Genomic DNA, 26652 nt, shown 5'->3' with positions numbered 1-26652 from the left:
AAAAATACAAGTGAAATAAAAATACAAGTGAAGTTTGCACATTTCAAGTATTGAGGTCTATTTGCACCATTGACTATTTACAAAAGTATTGCACAAAGGTATTGTACAGTGAGGTGAAGAGGCACTACAGCTAAAAGGAGGAAAGAGAAAGTTTACTAAGATAAAAATAAAAGCAGAGTAACATCTGATTTGTGTGTGGTGTTTTTTTTAATGTTGGTGTTTCAGTCATGTTATGTTTAACTGTCAAAGGCTTGTTAGAAACTAAGAAAACTAACACTCCTCATGAATGAGACTAAAGGTAGAACGGTGTCCTTTACAACTAAAGATGTTATTAGCACCTCCACATTTATATCATAGTTTATGATATAGCACGTGTATTTCAGTAATAGCCTACTTATTTCAGTGTAGTGGTGAACAGTCACACAGCTCACGTGGGCGTTATCTGTGAAATTTTATCAAACTGCACTTTAGGTAAGCTTTAAAGAGTCAGATCTGGGATAGTTGGCTCCTCTAAACAAATTGTGCAACATGTAAGGTCTCCTCTTTACATATGCTGTGATAGGCTACATACATTTGACTGAACACTCAGGTCTAACTTGATGTTTTGATAATCACAGTGCCATTAATGTAGGGCACAACTGCTCACAGTTACGTCAAAAGGAAATAGTGTTTGGTATTCATGATTCCATACACTATAAATTAAGTGAACTTGTTACAAACACGGTTACAACACATGGCTTCAAGGCTTCAAGCTATATTTATAGAAAATTGTGTTTTGTTGCAGTTTGGAGAGCAAAATCTTTTAAATGTCAGTGTGATGACTCCATTTTCACAGATGAATGAAGAAGCATGACGACATTTGTTTTATATTGTATAACAATGTACAACACTGCATATGTTTTACAAATTTCACATATCATGCAGCTTTCTGTCCAGTCAGAGGTATTGAAATGTCAGCTGACTGACCCTGTCCAACATGCTTACACATATCTCATCAATCTTGCACACTATATAGGCTGTACCTCAGGAGGTTGTGCAGGTCACTTACTAACCAGAAGGTGGGCTGGTCGATCCTAGTCTGCTCAGGTCTTCATGCCAAATGACCTTGGTCAAGATAATAATTTCATGGTGCTCACATATGAATGTGTGTCAGTGTTAGATAGGTAGCACTGAGAACAAGCATAGAAAGAAAGTTGTGTAAAGTGCTTTGAGTGCTCAGATACATTAGAAAAGTGCTATATAGGAACCAGTCCCTTCACCATTATCCATATAAAAATCTATTTATCTGGACAGAGTATTGATCAATTATCATGCAGTGTTTTCATTTTTCATTTATTTTTATTGATTTTAGCTTTATCAATAATTGTGTCTGGAGTACAATACAGAAGTAATAGTGCACTGAGGAAAGAAAGTTCTGGTTCTCGGTTGCTGCAGGTCTCAGTGACTTTCTACCTGGAACTAAAGAGGTATTTACACATTTACCAACCTGCTGTTCCTCATTAGCTCAGAGAAAAGCACAGATCTTCCTGCTCTGTTACATTTGACACTTCTTTTTTCTGTATTATGAAAACACACATTTCATAACTCTGATCCTTTGAAAGCTTCACGAGTTCAGTAAAGCTCTTACATCTGACATACGTCAAACTGACAAAGAACCTTTACATAATGGAACATGGCACCGTGAAGAAGACGCATTGTTTTTGTGTCTTCTCAAAAAGATTTCTAATGTGACTCCAGCTTCTGTTAGTAATGTTGTGTTACTGTTGAAATGTGAGCCGTTTCTTTAAAGAGCCCATAGTCACAGCTGCCTCCACATCAACACAAGTTCAACATGAGTGAAACAGAAACTCTGACTCCGTCTATGTGAAAGGTTCAACATCCCATTAACCATTATGGAGTCTCTGATATAAAACTATGATATGATCCAAATCTTTTTACACATACAAAACTGATTTACAAAAAGTACAAAATATTTATGACCACATTTTGAGCCCATAGGTGAGGTCAAATGTCTTTTTACATTACACCACAGTCAAGAAGAGTGTGAGACAAAATGTAGACGCAGTTGCATCACAGCTGTTAGCAGGACAAAGAGCTTTAAGAAGACATGAAGAGCATTATTGTTGAATGTCTTTAATCCTGCAGTGACAAACTTATTTCAGTGTTTCCTGTTGCTGTTGTCCTGTTTGTGTAAGAAGAGGCTGAATAAGCATCCATCAGTGGGAGGTTCCCATCAGGTGGCTCCACCATGGACTCCACCTCCATCCCCGCTCTCCAGGATCCACATAAAGAGAGACGGACGGAGAGAGCAGCGTCTTTTTCACAGAGACACCACCTGCAGAATCACCAGAGAGCCTCCTGAGCAGCAGCCTTCATCCTCCTCATCCTCCATCAGAGCTGCAGGTAAGACGAGCTGCACACCTGGACTCTTGCTCTGCCTCTTGTAACACACATCAGGACGGCTCAGTGGACACATTTCAGAGCTGAACAACACATCAGTGTTAGGACTGTTAACAGACACAAACACATCACAGACAGATGAAGGTGTGAAAGCCGACTTTTAGTGTTTTATCCAGATGTTAAAAGCTGAGTTCAGTGTTTTGGGGCTGGTGGTCATCATTCCTCCTGTTCTTACTGGACGTCAGGAGATCCTTTCCTGATGTGCTTGGAGCACAAAGCTCCACAGAGAATAGATTTGAATGTTTGTCTAATTTATCATTGTTGGAGACAAACTTCCTCAAACTGAACTAAAGTAAAACAGAAACATTTTATTTGAACATCCCAACCTGTTGCATGGATACGACAGTGCCGTTGGTCTGTTAGTGTTTCCTGTCAGGAACCTCGCTTACTTTCAGCTCAAGCTGAGCTCAATATCCTGGCTTTTTATGCACTCACACTTTTATTTACTTGTTTTATCTGATTTATTATTTATTTACTGACTGTTTGTATGCAGTGTATATTTGTATAACTTCTACAGCACTTTGGTCAACAGGTTGTTTTAAACGTGCTGTATAAATAAACTTTGACTGACACATAAAGTAAAGCCAGCTTTGCATTGTTGGAATAATTTGGTGAATTTCCAACAAGCTGGTGACTCGCCCTCCTGCCCCTCCCTCACTTTTCTTTCTAATAAAGCTTCTCATGTCCATGGTTGATGAGCTTCAGCTGGTTAGCAAACACCAGTTTGTCAGACCTGGACCAATCAACACTGTCAGCTTACAGGTGCTGTCGGAGGAATGCAGTGCTGTGATTGGTTGGTGATGATTGGGTAGTCTGGTCAGAGACGTGAGTGTGACTTCTGCCCAGATAAATTGTGAGGCCTGAACACATCTTTACTTTAATAAACATTTATTTTTATTCTGGAGCCCCGAACGCCTCAGGCTGAAGACACGCCCACTTTTATTTAACCTTATCTAAAGGAAGCTGCTGCTCAGGTCCTGGTGACAGAAACCTGTGAACACGTCAAAGCTGACAAAGAGTCCGAACACAGCGTCACATGACAGGGTTTTTGTGTTTTTACAGAATAAAGTTTTTTGTATTTTGTTAATGTGTGATGTTATATAGAGCTGATAATGTTTTATGCCATCTATAAGTTTGTCTTTGTATCACTGCTGTGACTTTGTGTTTGTGTATAATTTGACACATTAAACACTTCAATAACTGATTTTTGTCTTGTTTTCAGCAGAATCACAAACAGCACAGGTTGGTTTTCCACAGAAACAAAGCTCATGTTTATGTTTATGCTCGAGGCAAACACTGAACTCTATAAGTCAAAACAGAAATAATGTTGGGTTTGATGAGTCCATACACTACAAGTGAAGTGAACTTAATATAAACCGGCTTACAACACATGATCATGTTGTATTCTCTGGATGGTGAAGGCTTCAAACTTTATATTTGTGAAGTTAAACTTTACAGAAAAGTTTAAAGTATAAATAAACTGACTATAAATGTTAGAATTTCATGCAGTTTTCTCAAAATGTGTTTGTGTTTCAGGGATCTGTCAGCTGATTGGCCCTCTCCAACATGCTCCGCCCTCTGCTCTGCCTGTGTGCTCTCATTGCACTGACAGGTAAACGCACACACCTGGCAGCCATTTTGCAAGTGTCCTCAAAATACTCGAGTACAAAAACATGAGAGTGACGATGAAGAAAGCTTTAAGTACAAATAATCTGACATCGTCAGCAAAGTTTTATCTTTTTTTTATTATTCTTTAACAATAAAGCAAAACAAAAAGCCCTTTTCAATTGAACTTCTCATCTTTGCAGTTTTATTACCTTCAGTATCCAGAAGTCTATCAAGCTGTCGTTTCCTGTTATCTTTGTTTCCAAGAAAGCTAACTGATGATGTCATAGTAAAGCTTTACACTGATTGGTGAATAAACGCTGTTTAATCCATTCATGAAGGCAGTTTTTCAGCCTGCAGCTCTCCCTGTTTGTCCGACCAGCTAACAGACTGTAGCTCACAGCTCTCATGTGTCTCTGTGTCTTCAGGTGCTCAGTGGTCCTATCAGCAGACATTCACTGAGTCTTCAGTGGTCAACATCAGCTCATGTCCCATCACGTATTATGGACAGCAGTACGAGCAGCTCTATGTGAGTAGGATGAAGCCTGATGTTTTAGCAGATCTTTGTGTTTCCATCACTGTTGCTGTTTAGTCTCCACCTGTGGCAGAGATCATGTTTGCAGACTGAGTGAACATCAGCAGTTAATGAAGGTCACACACTCTCTGTTCACGGGTTCAGGCCCTCAGAGGGCAGCTGGCTTTAAGCTCAGAGTCTCATTAATGTCCTCTGCAGTGATGCTGAGTATGTGAACCTGATGCAGCTTCCTGAAGCAGAGCGAGAGCTCTGACTGAAACCTGAGCAGCTCTGACACCAACAGTTCAGCTGTAAATGACTCAAAGCACAAAAGATGTTGATGTTTGACTCGTTGTGTCTCTGATTTTCCGCAGGTGAACATAACATCTGGAAATGTTACCGCCTGTTTCAACGGCTTTTTCAGTCCTGAAACTGGAGGCGACTGTGTTGTGCAGCGTTCACTGGGAGCAGAGAGTTTTTACTTTGCGATATATTCATATCATTATTATTATGATTATTGCTACTTCTATATATCTTGCAATAATGTGAGTGTTTTTCTGTATCACACAGTTAAATCCGACTAGTGTCACTTTTCACTGTTTTACCACAAATTAATTTTATAAACACTGTAAACCAAAAATAAAATTTGAGGTTTTATCACATCAAAAACTTTTGTAAAAGCTTTTAAAGGAAACTTCCTGACAGTGTCTGAAACTTTTCTGTTTGCTCGTTACAGTTTGTTTTGGTTCATCAAATGTATAGGACACAACCATATCTGTACTCGTTCATTCAAAACTCTGATCCAACGGTGAGTCTCTGAGTGTTTATAAACAACTTTACACGTCTGTTAATGTTTAAATACTACATTAAATACTTTCTAACACAAACATCGTTGTCTCTGCTTTGTAGTCGTAACATTGATTGTGTTTGTTTCTGTCCAGGTGTTTGAGCTTCAGGTCGGTGGAACCACAGTTGATACAGTGAATGTTACTTCTGCATATACAAATTATTACTTCAGCATCAGTGGATGCAGACACTCAGGTAAGTGAATCTAAAGCTCCAAACTCAACTTTGGGATTCTGTAAAATGTAACTATTTGAATGTTACGGTGATGTTTGTGCTCACAGTTGTTAAACGAGTCAGTGATCTGTGAGTGTTTGAATTCCTTCAATCCTCAGGTCAGATGTATCGACCTGGTACAGTGATCAGCTCTGATCCAGAAACCTGCTTCAGTCTCACCTGTCATGAGACTGCAGTCCTCAACACCTCCAGCTGTGGTCCACTGGAGCGTTGTCAAGGCAACAACATGTAAATATGTCTTCTTTGTATTTAAAAGAAAGCAGGAAGTGTTAGTATTACATCAGCAGTGACTGAACTCATTTTGATCAGAGCAAAGAGCTTCTCCTTCTTCTTCTTCTTCTTCTTCTTCTTCTCAGTGAACAGTGAGTTTGATAAAATGCTCAAACTTCACACACAGCTGCTGATTCACAGCTGGATTATTTGATGAATCACATATCAATTAAACCCCTTCTGTTTGTCTGGCTGGTGTTTACTGTAGTGCCACCATCAGGTTTTTCTCTGAGATGTCTTGAAAAATGAGAGCTCCCACTGGTGGCTGCAGCTCCCAACAGCAGCTCATTAAGATGTTCATGGTTGGATTTTTTTTTTTTTTTTTGATGACCAGGATATGTCCTTACATATTAAACAAATATGTAAACATGTATTTTCTTCCATTTGCGCAACATCTCTAAAATTAGAAATATCCTGTCTCAGAGTGACGCTGAAAAACTAGTTCATGCATTTATTACTTCCAGGCTGGACGACTGTAATTCATTATTATCAGGAAGTCCTAAAACCTCCCTGAAAAGCCTTCAGCTAATCCAAAATGCTGCAGCAAGAGTCCTGACAGGGACTAGAAAGAGAGAGCAGATTTCTCCTGTATTGGCTTCCCTTCATAGGGCTCTAGACTAACTTTTTGCCACGGTTGCACTGGTGCGCCCAACTTGTTTTTTCAACTGCATTGCTTAACCCCACTGTTTTAAATGTTCACTTTTTTTAATTGCTGTCCATACAGACAATATTGATTCGTGAATGATTAACTAACAATCTCGTCAAGACAAAGTTCTTTATTTAGAGCAAAGTTCTACACGAAAGATAAGTTACTGAAAAAGTGCTTGTGCTTAAAGTGCGTTGGCACTTTGGCACTCTTTAGCAATATTGTAGGCAATGTTAAACTGAATCATCATCTCGGCTCCTCTGACGACCTGTTTGCTGAAGGACAGTGAGGAGAGGGGACACTTGGGCGGTGCATTTATCACAGCATATAATGTGTTTTCTGGATACACTGGTGCTTTTTCAGCGTTTCAATTCGAAACATATTAGCACAGTTCACAAATGCAGTATTGTCGGCCATGGGCTTTCCACACTCACAACCGTACAGGCAGTGCATCATGTTGTCAACTTTATTGTATCTTAGCCAGGGAAACTGGTCAAGCCACTCTCTTTCAAATGTATAAATGTCCCCCTTTCACGTTCAGTGGGCTCTGGCTGTGGCTCATTATCTGAAGCCGTCTCAGGACCAGTGTTAGACATAACCTGAGAGGTTGATGGCTGCGAGTCAGAGCACTGGTTATACATTTCAGATGGATCAGGCCTTAACTCAACAAAAAAGTTATTAATCGTCCTTTTCATCTTTTCTTAATGCCCACAGCTGCATCCACTTCTGTCAGGCCTAAGCTGCTCACTCGGGCTAAATATAAACCACAAAAATAACACTTCTCATTCTCTACATGTTTGAGAATGAGACGTCACTGGTTTCAATAATCGATCTGATTCCAATTCACAATGTTCAGATTTGCTTCAATTCCCTATTTGATTCAATTCAATTTTGCCTCAGACAGTCAGAAATATTATAATTCTGATCATTTATCAGTGCTGACACTTGTGAGGCTTCATCAGAGGTGTGAACATCACAGCAGATGCCTTTGTGTCAAAGTAACTGAGGATGAAACACAGAAAAACATGAAGGAGATTTTCCTGGCCTGGATTTTTATAGCAGATAACCTTAAAAACATTCTGCAGTAGATTGAAAACTGAAGAAAAACATGACTCAACATATAAAATTACCTGATGCTGCTGAAGTGAATGTTACAGAGGTTTTATTAAAAACTTGCTAAGCATTTTGCAATGTGGCATCATTTTAAAACTTTCTTCAGTATTAAACAGCAGAAATAAGCCTTTCTTGTCATTTTTGAAAAAGAAACAGCTGTTGTCAGTGCTTGTACACAATAGTGTGAAATAAGCAAATGAATGGGGGAGAGAGAGAGAGCTGTGCGGGAAGTGTGATTTTATCTTGGTGGAAGCAAAACAGCAAAGGTAAGAGTGAATTAATGAGGATGTTATCAAACGGGAACAGCAGTTTGGATCTTCTTTTGCTGCTGGCTCAGTGAATTTTGGTTGGAGAGTAAAAAAAACCTGCAGCTCAGAATCTGTGAGCTTTTTCAGCCCCGACAGCGTCTCCATTAGTGATGGGATTTCCGTCTGTTTTTAGAGAACCGGCTCTTTCGGTTCGGCTCACTAAAAAGAGCCGGCTGTTTCGGCTCCGAACCGGCTCTTCAGGTTGTTTTGTTGCTTTAATGAATTTATTATTAACAATAATATAAAATTATGCACAAAAGGAATTACTAATGTAAAAAAAAAGTAGTTTTATTTATATATGTTTATATATAAATATATGCGGTGGCCCCTACAGACAAAACGCGTACAAACTCCAAAACACATTTCTAGCATGAACTGAACTTCCAAAGCAGAGCTACTAGATCACTTAAATTACACAATTGAAAGCATGTGTGTATTGTTTGTGTATTTATACACAAGCATTCATATATAGTCAAATAATTTAAAAAAAAAGGTTCATTTACCTGTTACTACCACACACCAAATCCAGTTATTAGTACTTCCTGGCTTGTGTAGCCACCAGTGTTGGGACTAACGCGTTATTAAGTAACGCGTTACAGTAACTACGTTATTATTGTGGTAACGAGCACGGTAACTAGTTATTATGCCAAAACCAGGAACGCGTTACTCGTTACTGGGATTTAGATGGGCTCGTTATTCGTTACTTTGTGTGGTGGCTATCGCGGCGCTTCCACAGATTCAGTAACATTAGCAAGTGGTGGAGGCCAGCAGGTGGATGAAGGAAAAGGGAGGCAGGAGGAGAGACCCGAAGTGGCCGCTGGTCCGAGAGTGTCAGGTGAACTGAACTTCAGGTAAGAAGTTATGACCTGCAGTCCATCTGGGTCAGATATGAACCAAGTTTAGGTGGAGTTTATTTTCGTTATTCTGACTTTTTCCGAACTGCGTGCTAGCTTGACGGAGTTTCTATACAGCTGGGTGGGTGCTATGTTACTGATGTTGAACTTTATTTTGTTCATAAGGTTAAATATTAGAGTTGCCAACCGTTCCCTAAAAAACGGAATCGTCTCGTATTCAGAGAAAATATTACGCGTTTCTTATTGAGGTGAAAAGGAACAGTTTGTCCCGGACTTCAGCTACAATGAAAAAGACACAAAGCTGGAGTTATTCTGTGTCTTTGCTGCACAGCTGCCTCTTCTTCTCTCATTCTCCCCCCTCCCTCTCCTGTTTCTACTTCAATCATGAAAACTGATCAATGATCAGCTGATTGGCTTTTCTCTCTTGTTTGTTTATCGCCCACTTTGCGCCAGAAAGAGGAAACCAGCAGATGTTGCGCTAAACAACAGCAGCACGTTTAAGCTTGATCAGCTGTTGTTAGAATTTATTTAATATTAATTTCTAGTATCAGCTGATGTTTGCTGGAGCCACAGCTGCAAAAAAGCTGCTGGTCATGATATGATTTGTATATCTGGTGAGAGGGAAACATGAAGATGAAACCAGGAGATGTCCTTACTGAATCATCAGAGCTGAACAGGTGATGGAGAAACAGGTTTACCTTTTAGGTGACATGAATGAGTTGGAGAGAAGTTATGAACTGTTTCTGACAAATAACACCAGGATCCTTTTCTAAGTAGGTGACAGCTGGTAAACTGTTGTTGTGAATTAAGGCTATAAAAACAAAACAAAACTGAATAATGTTGAATTTTCTGCCTTTATCAGCTGCGTGTCGGCCTCCACCTGCACTGTGACCGGCCCCACTATCATTGACGTCCACGGCCAGATTAACTCCATCCAGGATCGCTGTGCGTACTCTCTGTTCTCGACTCCGTCACTCCCAGACTTCCATGTTTTGGGGAACTTCAGGGACAGACGTCGTAAAGATGTGAGCTTTTTGAACAGTGTGACGCTGCGTGTGGACGGGCATGACATTCACCTGGAACAAGGTGGGAGAGTTCAGGTAAGCGACCTACAGCCACGGTTCATGCGTCAGAGTGGAGTCTGATCCAAAGTCCTCCCTCATCCTCTGCTGTGTCTCCTCTCATCGTTCTTCTCAGGGCTGTTAGAAGCAGTTCTTTCAGAGCTGCTGGACTCAGTGGTTGTTGCTGTGAAATCAGCCTGTTTGTGTGTTTGACATGTTTCACTCAGTGTTTCCTCCACTTTGTCTCTGCTGTGATGCAGCTGGACGACTCCACACTGACCCTCAGCAGCTCATCTCAGCTGGTTCATGGTGTGCAGCTCTCTAAGGACCAAACTGGAGTCACTGCTGATCTCTCCAACCTCAACATCTGTCTTCTTTGACGGCTACACCGCACAGATCGTCTTAAAAGGTACAGAAGATAAAGTTTAATTCATGTAACATAAACTGTAAACTGTGCTGTTATTAATTGAGCTGCTGTGTTCATCCATTTTGAATATTGATGCTGATCTGACTCATTCTGTCCTGATCCTGTGCAGGACCTGCTGGTTCATCTGTGGAGGGTCTGTGTGGAAACTCCAGCAGCTCTCTGAGTGACCTGAGGCTCTCTGAGTACAGCTCCACCAGGTAAGACCTCATCACAAGCTCAGAGTCCCTCTGACTGCTGCTGCTGCTGATGTTGCAGATATTCTGTGTTTGTATAAAGCAGCCTGAACTTTGTTGTTTGTCGCCCCCTAGCTGTGAGATGCAGTACAGTGAGACTGCTGACAGCACGATCGACTGCACCAGTGTGACTGAACGGTGAGCAGACTGATCCACACAGCAGGAAACATCTTACCACTTTATTTCTAATTCACTTTAAAACATCATAACAGCTGAACAAAGTCATGTATAAAAACATAAGAGAACCAGAACAAAACATCAAATCGCTGTAAGTTAAGATAAAATAAACTTTTATTAGTCCCACACGTGGGAAATATTTTTGGTCACGGCAGAAAGCACAAGTTAAGAGCAGTAAAAATTAAGAAAAAAACAATAGGATAAGATGAGACATAATTACATACTATAAAAAATAAAACAACATTGTGATGGACCGAGTTAAAAAAGCAGGAGTCAAAGGTTTATTAGAAAGGTAGGGTTTTCATTTAACCCCCACAATTTTAATTACAAAAGTAATAAATGTTGAACTCATAAAAGAGGTCAAAGAAACAAAACTGAACTCGGGCAGAGAACTGCAATCTTAACAAACCAAACAATCGTAACTGACCTAAAGAGGAAATGACACACAGGTGTGTGTGTGTGTGTGTGTGTGTGTGTGTGTGTGTGTGTGTGTGTGTGTATAGATAGATATCTATCTCCCCATCTATCTATCTATCTATCTATATAGTACTCGTTAAAAGTCCCCCGATACCGGGGACCGATACCACGGTCTGAGAAAAGTCTGTTTGAGCGGCGTGTAAGGGGTTAATCACAGGCGCCGAGTGCCCGCGCCGAGTGCCCGCCCCCAGGCCCCGGCTGCAGCTCAGAGCGGGGGAGAAGGGGAGGCAAGACATGTCAGCCGTGTGGAACTATTTCAAAGTGAATGAAGACGACAAAATAAAGGCGGACTGCAAATTGTGCTCAGCGAAATTGTCCAGAGGAAGCTCGAAAGGTAGCGCATTTAACACAAGCAATTTAATCAAGCACCTAAAATCCCAACATGACAATGAGTACAAGGAGTTTACCCACACTTCTAAACCAACACAACCCACGCTGCAGCAAACTCTTGCAAGACGAGAGAAAATGTCCAGAGACAATCTACGTGCTGTGAAAATAATATACTTCAACAACATGGGAATAGAGCAGCTGCGAGAGACTTCACTATTAATGAATGAATGGTACGGAAGTGGAGGAAGCAAGAAGAATGAGTGGAGTAAAGTTTGACTTATCTGACTGCTTTGTTTCACCTAATGCGCCTTGTGGTCCGAAAAATACGGTACTGCAAACTAAAGTCTGATTTTGCGTTATTTTAAATTAAGAAATAAGAATACATTACTTGAACTTTGTCACGATGGAACAGGGAGGACTCAGGCGCAGACTGAAAAATTACAGAAACTTAAATTTTATTTACACACTCCCGGTGCACTATATACAGGTGAGGGGAAAGGGTCCAAGGTTCCCAGGGGTACAGGGAAGAATCAGGAAACGTCCTCTCTCGCACAGCTCCACACGAACAGCACAATTCTCTTGGAATGGTCCTTTTCTCACACACGCCACTCTCACTGCCGTACTCACAAATAGGCTTCGGTGTCCAAACTTCCAAACAGAGCACGAAGGATCTGCACACAGAGATGAGGAATTAACAATGAGAAGAGTACTCAAAATTGGCTTAGGCTAAAGTAGCACTGACGAGCTTTACTCAATAGTCCAGACGAGGTGCTCTCAATCACTAAGTAGTGAGAGCAAACGAGGTGAGGAGCCACAGGTGATTGCTTGCAGGTGGTGAAGGGGAGCCCACAATGAGCTGCACCCAGGCAGCGTGTAGAGAGTGAAAGGAGAGAGATGTACTTCAATGTACTTCAGGCCCAGCAACACACTCAGACAAAAACTGGTTCTTCCCAAATGCAAGAACTCGTAAACACAAACTTAATAATGTAGTGTGTGCTGTACAGTGCAGTGAGGAATGCTCAGATCTGAACATGTTCACATTTTGGACAGAGAGGACAGATGGTTTGAAAGACGAGTGAAAGAAGCCATTTATGTCCACTGTGAGCGACCATCTTTGAACAGAGGAGGTGGTTTACGACACCAACTGTCTGCCATCTATAATCCAGTTCTGACATCCCTTCCCAGACGCCTTACCGCCCACTCACATCCTGGGCCTTTTGACCCTAAGAAATTACATGATAGGGTGGGGCCAGGTTTCACAGCGAACTCACCCAAAACCTTGGCTTTTTTCTTTTCCTACACTCGTCTTCACCAGTGATGGAAATGACGGCATTACTAACGGCGTTACTTTTTTCAGTAACGAGTAATCTAACTAATTACTATTTCTATTGTTACAACGCCGTTACTGTTACTAACAAGAAAATGCAGTCATGTTACTATTTTTCAACAAACATCGGTTGAAGCTGTGTTCAGCTTACCACACCTTCTATCAGCTGCACGGAAGTAGCGGTCTACATAATTAATCTGGGTAAATGGCTGCAAGTAACTGTGCATATGATTTTAAAATTGCCAATTTATATTTGCATTTAAAGTTATGAAATATGATTCAACAGAATTGTTTGCGGTTGTTACAGTAAATAATATAGATTTTTCTACTCAGATTTTATGATTTTTGTATGATTTTAGATCAATTGTGTTAATACAAATAGAAAACAACTGTAAATTCAGACACTTGAGGTTGTGCTGAAAAGGATGATACTAAACAAGACAAAGTAAATAGTTTTTAAAGGTGAAATGTAGAAGTAAAATCAAAAGTAGTTAAAATGTCCAGTTATAACCTTTTTAAAGTAACGCAATAGTTGCTTTTCAAGTAATTCATTACTTTTAGAATCTTGTAACTCAGTTACTAACTCTGTTACTTTTTTGAAGATGTAACTAGTAACTATAATCAGAAATGGGCAGTACCGCGTTACTTGTAACGGTAATGCAAAAACGGTAATTAGATTACCATTACTTTCCCGTAGGAATGCTGCGTTACTGCGTTACTAAAACCGTGATTTTTTTTTGCGAGAATGTCTCATGACAGTGACGTAAGCGGTGCGACAACAGCTGTGTGCAGATCAACAATGGATAATATATCGAGTGCGGGAGAGAGTATGAGCGTGCAGCGTTTAAAGCGTGGAAGTACTGAAATTACTTTAAGTTTGATTCCATAAAAGTGACAAAAACATTAGCGTCCGTTGTGCGTGGGAAGAAAACTTCTTTTTACAGCGAAAAAAACCCCTAAACTTCCAAGCAAGCGCCGAGTGCGCAACGACGTAATGGGAAATTCACGGATTCAAACTCGCGGATTCTTCCACTGAGCGCTGCGACACACCTGCACCAGGGTAAAATCTGCCTACCGCAGTCCTGCTTTACAGGTGAAAATAGAGCAACAGGACCGCTGAGTCTTTGACTTTATTTATTTTCTTCTGTGTTTTACTTGCATCTATTTGAAAGAGTGAGTGTAAACACACCAAAAATATTTTATTTTATGTGCTGGAATGTGCAGAAAATAGGTTTAAATGTTAAACTAATTTCTTCCAGTCAGAGAATGTTGCATATAATTAATTTTTGTGCTTGATACATAAAATTAAAAGATTAAAACTAATAAAACAAGTTTTAAAAAGAGATGTTTCCATTTGATTACATTTTGTATGATGGATTATGCAGAAAAAGTAGAACTGGGCTTGTAAATAGTTTTTTTTTTAAATAACCAAGTAACTAAGTAATTAATTACTTTTGAAAATAAGTAATCAGTAAAGTAACAGGATTATTTTTGGGGGGAAGTAATCAGTAATTAGTTACTGATTAATTTTTTCACGTAACTTGACCAATACTGACTATAATTAATTACTTTTTCAAAGTAACTTGCCCAGCACTGGTCTTCACACCTTGGCGTGGGGCCAGGTTTCACAATGAGCTCACCCAAAACTCTGGCTGATTGTGACCCACACCCGTTTTCACACCTTGGCTCATGTGATTAGGTAGAGGATCATTAGGGGGTCGATTGTCCCTCTTGGGGGATACTCCCACAGGTCTTAAATCTGGGACTCTCCACCGCTTGACCCTAGAACTGAAGAACCTTCTTGAATGTGAGGTCAAACGTCCTCAAGCAACTTAAAAAAGTCCAGACTCTTTTTCTTTCTGTGTCCTTGTTTATTTGTACCAGTTAAAAATCATGCAGCGCTATTTTGTAACAATTGTAGAATGAGAGGGGGGCCTGGCTAATTCCAGTCAAAAGAGAATTACAATAATCCAGACGACAGGTCACGAACACATGGATCAAAGTGTCTAGGTGGTTTCTAGGAGGGGGACTTAACCACAGGGTTGACATATGAGTCATGTTTAAGGCTCGGGTCTATTTTCACAACTAAATTGGTGATGCTGGACTTTTTATGCAGGACCAAAGAGGAAAGATCTAAAATCATGACCTCTGTCTTTCTTCTTTTTTCATTAAAATTAAAAAGGTTGAGTGCCATCCACCATCTTTCTGTATTATACTTAAATTATGTGTGTTGTGTCTGCACCCGTTAACAAAGCAAGACAAACAGCTTAACCGTTTTTTACTTGCTAGTAAGGGGAGTCTGGTCGGATCCTCAGAGCAGCACTTTTGCCCTCGACCTCAGACGACTCCAAAAGAACCAGCCTCCCCTGCAGCCTTTTATTCTCTCACACACAGTTTCCCAAACAGCCACTGTTAAACCTCCCTGTGGTGCGCCATAAAATGTCATTAAACTAAGGCACTGAGCATGTGTATGTAACTTCCTCATCACAAATGATCATCTCCCCTCACCCTGTGTATGGCTTAACCCCTCTAATGGTACACAAGCACAGGTGAGGTCATAAATGGCAAGAAGTAAACATCCTCCCTAAATAAGGACAGAGAACCTACACATAGGGTTTCTGCAGTTAAACACTATAACCAATTACCCCCCCCCCCCCCCCCCCCCCCACCTAGATGTAGGCCGGGAGGAGGATGGAAACAGAAGAATGTTGTTGATCATACAGTTTGAACCAAGGCTTACAAATTTAAGTAGAACAATGACAACTATTAACCAAACAATGTAACTTCAGCACAGATGGAAGATAAAAACACCTGATCACAGATTATTATTTTATTCTCATTAATGTTTTTTTTTTATTTATTTTTTTATCTGTGGTACAGCTGTAATCTCCTGAGGGAGGCGCCCTTCTCCTCCTGTAACAGTGACATTGACCCAGAGCCCTACATAACCGCCTGCACCGACACTTTGTGTAAATATCCTGCAGTGGACGGACTCAACTGTCAGTTCCTGAAGGCCTACGCCAGAGCCTGCAGTCTACACAACCACACTCTGGATGGCTGGACATCAAAGACCGGCTGCTGTAAGACCTTAATAAGCTCTCCTTTGTTAAAGACCTGAACTGTGGATTTTTAGAGCTCCCATGTTTTCAGGATAATACATCAGTGTGTTCCTCTGTAGCCTCTGAGGCCTTCTGTCAGGACAGGACCTGCAGCGATCACGAGTTTTGCGGTCAGAAGACGGTCGGTGGTGACACTCGCTGCTTCTGTCGGGACATTTTTGCCTCCAAGTACCAAGCAAACAACTCTTTTGGTACGACAGCTGTGACATCACCATGACAACAGGGCTGAATGATGGAGGAAAACTTCTAACTGTGATTTTTCTGACTGATATTGTGATGTTCAGGTGATCCAACGGTCTGCATGCAGGACTCTGCTTCAGTCACTCTGGTCGGTTGTCTCCTGGAGGACAAAGACATCAACTACTCTGCCTTACACCTCAACGACCCGACCTGCAGGGGTCAGGTGGACGAGCTCACCCACATGGTGACCTTCAGCTTCAACAGCAGCAACAGCTGTGGGACGGTGGTCACGGTGGGTTTCATCTCCTCCTCTTTACCTTCTACAAGCAGCCAAACATCTTCCAGCATCTGCTGAGCTTCTCCTGCTCTGCTGCAGTTTGGGATCTTTCTGTGAGATCAGCTTCACCTCTGAGCTCTGTGGCTTCTCATCATGTTGACGATCTGTGTAGTTCATACACAGAAACATCAGAGTAGGAGTTTGATTCAGTACAGGAAGAAACTCTCTAATGTTTGTGCTGTGTTAAAATAAAGTGACTTCATTTGATGTGCTCGACTTGTCTGCGTGACACGAGCGGTCAAAGGCAGAGACAGAAAGGAGACTAAAGCTGCTGTTGTTGCTTTTAAGAACAAAGTGAATGAGTTTGATGTTTTTGACGTGTCTATTTAGCAGATTGTTTCTGATGAAATCTGTGATTATAATCAATGACAAGATGTCATAAACATTGGACTGAAAAAACAAGGACACTTTCTTAACTTAACTTACTTAACTTCATACGTCTGAGTTAGAGGTCCATCATCTTCAAAGTGTTGATGTTCTCAGATTAAAATCACTGTAAAGAGACTGAAAATAAAGTTAACGTGGCTTCATGTGTCTGTGCAAATAAAGCAAACAGAGCATGATTTACATTCACTTTTTCTAATTGAATAAAACTGATTCAGTGCACTTTGGGATTAATGAACTGAACTGAATAGACAAATGTTAACAGTCAGTAGCAACTTCTGATTGTGTGACTCTGCAGACCAACAACAGCCAAGTGATCTACAAAAACACCATCATGAACCAGAACAGCTCCTCTGACATCATCACTCGTCACGACCAAGTCTACATCGACTTCTCCTGCGTCCAAACTCAGCCGGACATCAAGACTGCCACCTTCAGGATCAGAGACAGGTGTGTGGTTGAGTTACTTTAAGATGTGAAGCTTCTCATGAGGTTTGTGAGTCAGAGAAACCTGAAGTGTGTTTGTGTTCTGCAGCTCTGTGATCCAGCACATCACATCTGGAGTTTGGGATTACACTCTGACCATGAAGGCTTTCACTGACGCCGGCCGCACACAAGCTGTGGAGTCCAGCACTGAAGTGCAGCTGAACCAGAAGATCTGGGTGGAGCTGAAGTCTGATGGACTGGATGGAGACCTGGTCGTCATGGTAACCGACTCCTGCTGGGCCACTGACCAGCCATCACCCGACAGCACTCCGAGATACGACCTGATCATAAACGGGTGAGACAGACTCAGAGAGTCATGTGGTTTTGATCTCTCTCATGGACTCCTGAACAAAGTGTGTTTTCCTGTCTGTGAGCAGCTGTGCCAACCCTGCTGACCAGACGGTGCAGGTGGAGGAAAATGGACTGGGAACCTCCAACTACTTCTCCTTCAACATGTTTGAGTTCACCGGGGGCTCTGGTGAAGTCTTCCTGCACTGCAAACTCCACGTGTGTCCCAAACAGAACAACTGTGTCCCGGTACAGCTTTGTTACCAAACACATCACACACAATCAAATGTATCTCTCTTCTGTTACGATCATTAAACAGGTTATTTTCACTTATTCTTGTTTCTATTCTGACACAAAAGCTCAAATGTTCTCAGCAGATTCAGTCCTGAATGAAAGGATCAGTGTTGATCTTCTAAAGTCTGGACTTTGTCTCTTGTTGTCTTTAGACTTGTCCTGGAGCTGCTCGCAGACGCAGATCTGCCAGGTCCAAATATGAAGGTGAAGCCTTCATCAGCATGGCCTGGACTCATTAGGTAAGACACAGTCTGCTAGTGCTGAGAAGTGTTTGTAGACAAAGTGCTGATTGTTAGTGCTGTAGCAAATATGTTTCCCATAGAAAAATGTTTTATTTAATTCAACAGAAAGATATTTACTAAGTTCCTCACCAATGAGTTTGTGTTTCGAACTGTCCTCATGTGATAAACTAAATGAACTGCTGAGTGAGTGAAAACTCTTGGTGTGTCATCTGTAGCCTGACAGTCCAGGATCAGGGTGAAGGCCTGTAGTGTTTTCAACAAGGATGTTGGTGACACTGAGTTAAACCACAAATCAAGACCCTGGAGATTAGTTGCAGCTTGTTTAATTGTCTCCATGAACATCTGGGGAAAACTGAAATGACAGATAATAAACTCCATCTCAACAGGTAGAAGCATGTTTACATCAATAAAGTACATAACGCTCACTAAAACATTCATTTCAGCAAACTATACATCAATATCCAAACCTATCTGTGTAAACTATCGTATAAAGAAACTTCCAGCCTGAATAATTCAGAGTAGATGGCATCTGATTACATTTCTATACTGCCTTTAGCATGTGGAGCTAGTTACCCAGCAAAAACCGAGCTGCCGGAAGTACTTGTCCTGAACCGGAAGTGCCTGACCAGAACCGGAAATACATTTTAGCTCTTTTCCTTTTAACAAAAACGTATCTAAAGCATGAATTATACATTTTAACATGTATTAATTTTTTTTTAATGACAAATATGTTTAGAATTATTTATTTTAAACGTATTAACTTATTTATTCAGAAAAATGCCTTAGGGCAACATACTCCATGCCTGGCCTCAGGAGGCCACTATGTTAAACAAACATTATGCAATCAGTCCTTTGGCAGGAGGAGGATAAATTCTGTAACCGGTCTCATAAATGTCTTTACATACCCTTGATCGCATGTCTTTACCTCAATGTTCCTTACTCGATTGTCATTGCTTGGGAATTTGGCAGTGATCCTGGCCATGGGCCAGCTGTTTCATGCAACCTGCTTGTCCTTGAGCAGAAACAGGTCACCAACTTGGAGGTTTCTGCGTGACCCAGTCCATTTCTGCCTTAGCTGCAATGTGGGTAGATACTCTCACCTCCAGCGTGGATAGGGGATAGGACGAAAGGTTTCTCTGTATCAGTGGACACTGGGACGAGCGACCTTGCATTTATTATGGCTGTAACTTCAGCCATGAGTGTCCAGATGAGTACTTGGAGGTGAGTGACTTAAGTTTTTACTTGTGGTCTAATTTCTGAGTCCTTATCTGGTTCAATCAGGTCAAACATTCCACTCACTTTTGTTGTATCTGCGGCAGGATGGTGGATGAAGGGTGGTCCGGTGAACCAGGTGGACTTTTTCAGTTGGAATGCTGACAATGACCTAGATCAGGGGTGCCCAATCCCGGTCCTCAAGAGCTACCGTCCTGCAGCTTTTAGATGCATCCTTGTTCCCACACACCCGAATCAAATGAATGGCTTGTTATCAGGCCTTTGCCAAACATGATGGCATGCTGAAGAGGTAATCAAACCATTTGATTCAGCTGTGTTGGAGTAGGGATGCATCTAAAAGCTGCAGGATAGTAGCTCTCGAGGACTGGGATTGGGCAGCCCTGACCTAGATGCATGGTCTGGTGGATTTTCCTCTGTGTGCACATAATGCCACTATTCTGGCTTGATGACTGGCGAATGCGCCGTACTCTGTTGTGAACATATGCGTAAAACCTTTTTGACTACAGATGTAGCCAAGCACTACCTTACTGTCTGTATAGAAGTGCACTGCATCAAAGTTTAAGTCCAACTCATTTTGAATGAGGTCGGCCATTTCTGCTGACAAGCTGGCTGCACATAGTTCAAGCCTTGGTATTGTAGGTTCTGACAGGGGGGCTAGTTTTGCTTTGCCTATTACGAAGCCTACCTCGACGTTCCCATCTGTTTGATTTGCCTTTAAGAAGGCTATGGCTCCTATGGCCTTAGTAGAGGCATCTGAGAAAAAACACAGTTCCTTGCGCTTTGCTCAACTTAGTGAGGTGGATGTGTAGGTTCTGGGAACATGTAGTTCTTTTAGGTTCTGAAGGGAATTTCTCCACATTTCCCATCTGCTTTGTTTATCCTCTGGAAGGGGTACGTCCCAATCTGAACATTCTGAAGTAAGCTCTCTGAGTAGGGCCCTTCCTTGGATTGTAACAGGTGCCAATAGGCCCACAGGATCGAAGATGCTATTGACAGAGGACAATACACCATGGCGAGTAATTGGCTTGTTTCAGTTGGCGACTGAGTAAGTGAATGTCTCTTGTTATTTCCCAAATTAAAATTAGTCCAAGGCTTCACTGGGATTGTGTCTCTTCACCACTTAAATCTAAATTTTTAATGACAGGAGCACAATCTTTTGGGCAGAAGGCCTGCAAAACAGCCTGAGAGTTAGAAACAAACTTATGCAGGTGCAGGTTGGGTCCAGCGAGTGGGGCTTGTGCTCTTTGAAGAAAATCTATAGCCTCAGCAGGAGAGGAAACAGAAATCAAGCCATCATCTACATAAAAGTGCCTCTCCACGAACTTTACTACATCTGCACCATAGTCCTTTGAACCTACTCTGAGGCCTTGCGTAGTCCATAAATGGCAACAGCAGCAGATGTTGAGTTGCCAAACACGTGGACTTTCATTCACTCGATAACTTCTTTGTTTAGATCGTTGTCCCTGTGCCACAGAAAACGGAGGAAGTTGCTGTGGTCATCACGCACCATTAAACAGTGAAACATTTGCTGTATATCTGCCATGATTGCAACATTTTCTGTCCGGAAGATGAGAAGAACTCCGACGAGTGTGTTACTTAAATCGGGGCCAGTAAGGAGGACATGGTTAAGTAAAGGTTTTTGTGGGTGGTAGACTCCAAATGTTGGAAGATACCAGCACTCTTCTCCTCTTTTCAGTGTGTGTGTGGGTGTGGGACCTCAGCATGACCATTGGAGAGGATCTTTTCTATAAAGGCCACATAATGCTGCTGTGTTTCAGGTTTCCTATTTAGCGTCCGTTTTGAGGATGAGAACCTTGTGGCTACCTGTTTTCTGTTTTTTGGTAATTGCTGGTGGGGTTCCTTAAACGGAAGTGGGGAAACCCAACTGTTTTCCACATCTCTGTACATAGCTTGGTCCATTATTTTTAGAAAGTGTCCTGTATTAAGTGAGCTGGTTTATTGTCGTTATCTGTCTGGTTAAAAAAATGTTTGACCCAGAGTTTGTTTGGGCGCTTTACCTGGCCTATTTGTGTGTGACACTTCTTTGAGTTGCAGAAGGCTGCTGCATGGTTCAAAAACTGAAGGGCGGCCATTTTCTAGAACAACTGTCTTCAGGGTGCTGACTGTAGGCCTATGAACATTACCCAGACAGACCCAAACAACTACAACCCACCCTAGGTCTAGGCACTGGGCAAAGGGGGCATTATGGGGGCCATTAATTCTCTGCCTGACCTTCTGTGCCGGTAAAACATCTGCCATGTAAAACACATCCCTAGTAGCAGGAGTATTTTGGCTTTAGGGTCTAGTTCTGGGATGTACTTTGCTATGGTTTGGAGGTGTGGCTGGTGTAGCACTACGCTGGGAGTTGGGATTTCACTCCTATTGTTAGGAATGTCCTGACACTCTATGAGCAATGGTAGAGGGATAACTACTGACCTATCCAGTGACTCGATATGGAAGCCTTCAGCTGTTTTACCCCATGTTTCTACTACACCAGAGCATGTTCTAAGATTGCAGGAGAAAGGTTCACTTTTAATGTCAAAAAGTTCGAAGAACTCAGGCTTGGCTAAAGAACAAATGCTCTGATCGTCTAGTATTACATATGCCTTAACAGCTCTGTCTTTGTAACCTTTAGGGTACACCAATACAAGACATGGAACATGAACGTCCCCACTGACCTGGACCGCACACGTCTGTGCAGCTTGTTGTGACATCAACTGTGTCGTGACCAATGTTCCCTCTAATTTTTCATGTGTCTGAGCGAACACACAAACTCCCTGAGCGATCCCTTGGACCACTGTGAGCAACAGCAGACGTGTGCACTGTGGTCACGCCGGCATCAAATCCATCCAAGTTACATGGTTTATTAAAATAATCAAATTACAGCATTTACATTTATGTTAGACTACTTTTAATTAACTGCTTTAGCCCACTTACAATGAAAATTAAAATAAAAAAAAAAGAAAGAAAATTAAAATATATCTTGTTCATGACCTGTGTAGTATGTTAACACCATTGGAAGTAAAAAAAAATAACTTCAACTCTAATTTTGAAAACACAGTTATTATTTTTTTTAATAGAGCTCTGACTTGTATTATGAGTCTGAGTCTGTGGTCTGGGAGGGACTCCTGTAACTCTGTCTGCAAAATACAGCATATAATGACCAATGTTGGGCAAATAATTATATAGTTAGTTCTTCAAAAAAACTTACTGAGTTTTGAAAACAACAAAGTTTTTGCAGCTGTTTACTTAAAATGCTGCCAAGTCGTTTTTTTAAACAAACATTTCAAAATATGTATTTATTTACAGAACAATCAGGTGTTCTGCATCAAATCTGATGCCACACAAATTATTTGTGCCACTCCAAAAAATTATTTGTGTCCACTATGAGATAAAGGAGAACATCAAAAGCCTGATACCTGCAGGCCTGACAACAGGAGATGTATCACTCCTGTAACACCCGTAACACTCACCTCATTGTTCTCACACACAACACAACTATTGACTACACACTAACCATACAAGATTTGCGCTAAACGTAGCAAATCAAAACACCGTAGTCACTATTAAAACTTCCCCCCTTTCCTAAACAACTAAAAGCCATGTTGCCATATCATTTTTTGATTGGTCGACATTTTTCGAACAATAGGAAAGGGTGAGTTTTTTTTTTATTTTGTTTTTGCTCACAGGCGGAGAGTGCTTTCGAGCGTTTTCCTTTTAAAATGCTGTTTTTACCGTTTCTTCTCGCAGTAAATATAAACAACAATAGTATTCAGGAAGAAAACCAAGCATTACATATGTTTTTATCATAACACGTTGTCATTAACCTGGCTTCACTCCACATCAGCCACGCCGCTTTGCTAGCTAAAACACCGGTGTCGGCACATAAGGACGCTGTCACAGCCTGTCAACGACGTTGATTAGCTGCGTGTATACGAATGTGAATAGCATCATTGGCTGGACTATGGGATAAGGTGGCATCGTTCTTATCACATACTGGAGCAGCCAGTCACTTGCTGACTAACACTGCAAAACAGAATTGTTAACGTATTTACTTTAATTTCAATTCAGGTTAGTTTTTTTTTTTGTGTGCAATACAGCTTTTTTGTGCACAGAGACCATGCCAGCAGTGCGCAATTGCGAACACGCGCAGCTTAGAGGGAACATTGGTCATGACTGCTTGCTCTCTCCCCGCCATTCTCTTGTGCTGGAAGTGGAGGCTTGTTGGTCTGTGGTGGAGGACTGTGTCGTGACCTGTGCTTTCACATTCAGAACACTTTGCTGAAGATTTGCATTCCTTCGCAATATGAGTGTCTGAAGAACAGCATCTGAAGCATATTTCTTTTCTCTTTAAGGAAGGCCTTCCTTTCATCAAGTGATTTCTTCCTAAGCATGAATTACACATTTTAACAACATGTATTTATTTTTTTTATGACAAACATGTTTAGAATTATTTATTTTAAACGTATGAACTTATTTATTCAGAAAAATGCTTTAGGACAATACAAGGCCCATCTCAGCTCTGATGATGATCAGATGAGAGGAAGAAGTGACATGACAGAGAGGACTGAGGGTTGTTCAGCAGTCACAGTGGGGTCTGGTTTATCTTCTCAGGTGGTTTCCATGGTGACTCGGACTGACTTACAACTTACTGACCTCCACGATGATCCTTGACTTCTGATTGGTCCTAAGCCAGATTTTGGATGTTGGAAAGACTGAGCTCAGTTCTGCGGCAAACTCCCACAGCTGGAATAAGCAGATGTTTTTTTAGAGCAGGACCAAACTGTCGTCTTTGACACATGATAAAGTTCAGATGATGGGTTTTTTTTTCAGTTTCATTAGTAACTTGGTGAAAGGGAAGAGTGTGAACTGCATGTGATTTCCAGCCTAACCATATAAATAAATCTGGGGTAAATCTACACTCCTGAAACTTAACAGAATCAGATCTCACTAACACTGTCAGATATTTTACTTGAGTTAAGGATACCGGACATATTTATTTCTTGGCTATATTCATAGAAAGAAATATATTAACACAGGTCCAAAGCATCCATGAACAGTGAGGCCTTAACCAAAGCGGTATCTTTCTTTCTCAGGTTGTTGTAATTTAAAATGATTTAGGTACAAAATGATGAAAATTTCCAGTGAATCAAGTAAAAAATGGTTTATGCTGTGAACATGAAGTGATTCAAAAGTAAATATGAAAATCATCTCTTTAAGAAGGTGGTAATCAGGGTAAAATATTTAAAGGGGATCATCTGGTTTCTTACTCTTTGTTTTGTAGCTGAATGTTGTAAAGGTGAAGGTGTGTGGATTTCTTTTTCACCTGTTATCAGACCATTACAATCATGTGAAGTATGCAAGCAGAGTCTCTTTAACTCCGATTGTCTTATAAAACAAGCCGGATGCAGCTCAAAGTGGACACAGCTGCTGAACTGTTATTAGCGAAAGAACCAAGAGAGGACCACAGCTGAGTTATCAAAGTTGTAATTTGGTCTCTTTAAGGCAGGTAAAACAAACCAGTGCTGGAGTCCATGTGACAGAAAACTGACCAGCTGTAACCAAAGCTGCAGTCAGCTGATCTGTGGTCGTATCTTTAAACAACTGTGTCACAGTAAAACAAAACAGTTGGTTTATGTGTTTCCCATTTGAGCTGCTGATTGGCACTTAAAGTTGCAGGACAGCATCACCTTTACTGTGATCTTTAGTGCTCTGATAAGCTCAAGAACATATGGAAGTTACATCTTTCCTTTTAGAAAACACACAGTACAAAGTGAGCATGATTTCATGGTGACTTTTTCCTTTCTGTGTTGTTTTTGGAGGCAGCAGTGTTGATAACAGCACATGAAACTGAGACTTGATGCTCTGCTTTGTCGCCTTCACGCTTTACTGTTTGTTCCAAAAGACCAAAAAAATAAATAAAGGACATGGGTAATAAAATAACCAGTTTGTTTTTTCTCTTCTTTGTCACTTCCACTCAGAAACTGTTTGTTGCCATCAGCTGTTTCCAGGTGTTTCCAGCTGTTTCCAGGTCCATTTCTCTTTCAGTTCTAAGATTATAAGATCAAAAGCACATTTCTTTCATGTCAGTCCGTCCTTGATGCATATATGTGTCGTACTGTTTCACAATGTGTGCCCCATGGACCTTCACAAATACGTTGTCTGATTTGCTCCATCATCAAACTTTGTCTTGAGGTTCAGCTGCTCAGGAGGATGAGATCAAGAAGTGTGACAAAAGGGTCATTGCAAATATTGCAAAGTCAATCCAAACACCAGCAACTGTGAGAAATGTGATGCGCTTCACACAGGAAAGGAATGTCTTTCAATGTCACTGTTTGTCTTAGGCTAAACTCGTGAAACAGCCACGTGTGTCACACCTTTTAATAGTTTCATAAGCTTTTCATGCCTATTTTTCTTTAATTATGCCTTGAATTAAGTGGAGATATCATCTGAAATTCAGGAGAGAGAACACTCCTGAAGAGAACACTTCACCTCAGACTATAAATGCCCCCTTCTCCAATACCCGCTGTTCTCTGGCGAACTTTCTAAGAGCTTAAAATCCTACTCACCCTTTCGGCTCATTACCATGGATTCCCTGTCGCTCAGCCCATTGAACGAAGACCTCATTCTTTCTCCGCCTGAATTTCCCCTGGCAGTCCTGGATCCGCAGCCTGTATTTCCAAGCGGGGCAGCCGTGGAAAGCCCGATTACCACCGGCCCGTCCGGGGAGCGCTCCAGCGGCCATTCTCGCCGCTCGGCTGTATCCATTGCTCCGAACTCCTCTCTCCGCTCGCTTCAGCAATACAACGGCTCTGGTTGCTCTTCATCCCAGCGAAACTACGACCTCCAAACCACTATTAGAGGTCGACCCACCTCCAGCAAAAGTTCAAAGCGGAGCTCCACACCGGATCACTCTGAGACACGTCTCCAGCACTGCGGAGCACCCCGGAAATCAAAACCATCTCAGTGTCCAACTCCGAGGAAACGCCGCTGTTCCCACGCCCGGGTGAGGTCTCCCGAAGATTCTTTACCGTCGAAGGTCTCGGACTGGACCAATGCCTGTCTTCAACGAGTTTTGAAAGAGAGAGGCATTTGCTTTCGCCGGTTCATGGACAAAAGAATTTCTGTGGCTGCAATATGACGAGCTAAATAACCAGGGCTGCACATAAGTGGTCCGCAGGTGCGCATTCGCTGTCAAAATAAAAAA

General features: G+C 41.4%; 1 pseudogene across 1 annotated transcript; it reads left to right on the top strand.

Annotated features, from left to right (window-relative positions):
* Window positions 1-2301: 2301 nt before the first annotated feature.
* On the top strand, window positions 2302-25468 carry LOC146673618 (alpha-tectorin-like; annotated as a pseudogene). Its single transcript, XR_014910344.1, has 19 exons — window positions 2302-2403; window positions 3686-3702; window positions 3997-4072; window positions 4494-4594; window positions 4954-5124; window positions 5521-5620; window positions 5758-5887; window positions 9713-9950; window positions 10172-10320; window positions 10448-10535; window positions 10647-10709; window positions 15763-15962; window positions 16061-16192; window positions 16286-16473; window positions 17201-17352; window positions 17438-17683; window positions 17766-17925; window positions 18123-18209; window positions 24060-25468. The product of XR_014910344.1 is annotated as an alpha-tectorin-like (transcript).
* The last annotated feature ends 1184 nt before the right edge of the window (window positions 25469-26652 follow it).

Source organism: Rhamphochromis longiceps, linkage group LG3, assembly GCF_057381845.1.
Source record: "Rhamphochromis longiceps isolate RC_006_pf linkage group LG3, R_longiceps_female_GT1.1, whole genome shotgun sequence".
NCBI lineage: Eukaryota > Metazoa > Chordata > Actinopteri > Cichliformes > Cichlidae > Rhamphochromis > Rhamphochromis longiceps.
Note: the sequence above shows the minus strand (reverse complement) of the source record. Positions and strands in the feature narration are given on the sequence as shown.